The sequence below is a fragment of the Geospiza fortis genome, unplaced genomic scaffold (assembly GCF_000277835.1).
Source record: "Geospiza fortis unplaced genomic scaffold, GeoFor_1.0 scaffold97, whole genome shotgun sequence".
NCBI classification, from domain to species: domain Eukaryota; kingdom Metazoa; phylum Chordata; class Aves; order Passeriformes; family Thraupidae; genus Geospiza; species Geospiza fortis.
In genome coordinates, this window is record NW_005054343.1 from 3,351,032 (window position 1) to 3,351,518 (window position 487).

Sequence of the window (487 nt, forward strand, 5' to 3'; positions counted from 1 at the left end):
TGTTATGTCTTATTCCCCCAATTCCTTGCAGGGCTGAAGCCACTCAAGGCCACAAGTGTTCCCCAAAGGAGCCTGGCTCTGGGGAGATGCAGGTTTTCCAAACAAGACATGAGTAAGAGATGCAGTTAGCACAGGTGGAAGCCTGGAGAATCTGCAGATGGTATGTGGTCAGGAGCTGGAGGATTTCTGGAGGCTCTGCACTATGAGTGGATGCTTGCCAGGAGATACAGATAGGCAGCATTCCCTTTGAAAACCAGTCAAGCTTAGCATGGTTTTGATGGAGATCGTAGCGCTGTTATTTCTGTATTTAGGAACTAGGAGATGTCCTAAGGCTTGGTGCTGGAGAGGGAAGTGGGCTGGAAAGGGAAGTGGGGATCACTTCCAAAAAACCTGGGAGTTTGGAGCTAACAGGGACTGTTCCTTCCTGCAGCTGTGCATGGCACAAAGCAGGAGCCCCCCCCCCTCCCATCCACCACCCCACTGGCCG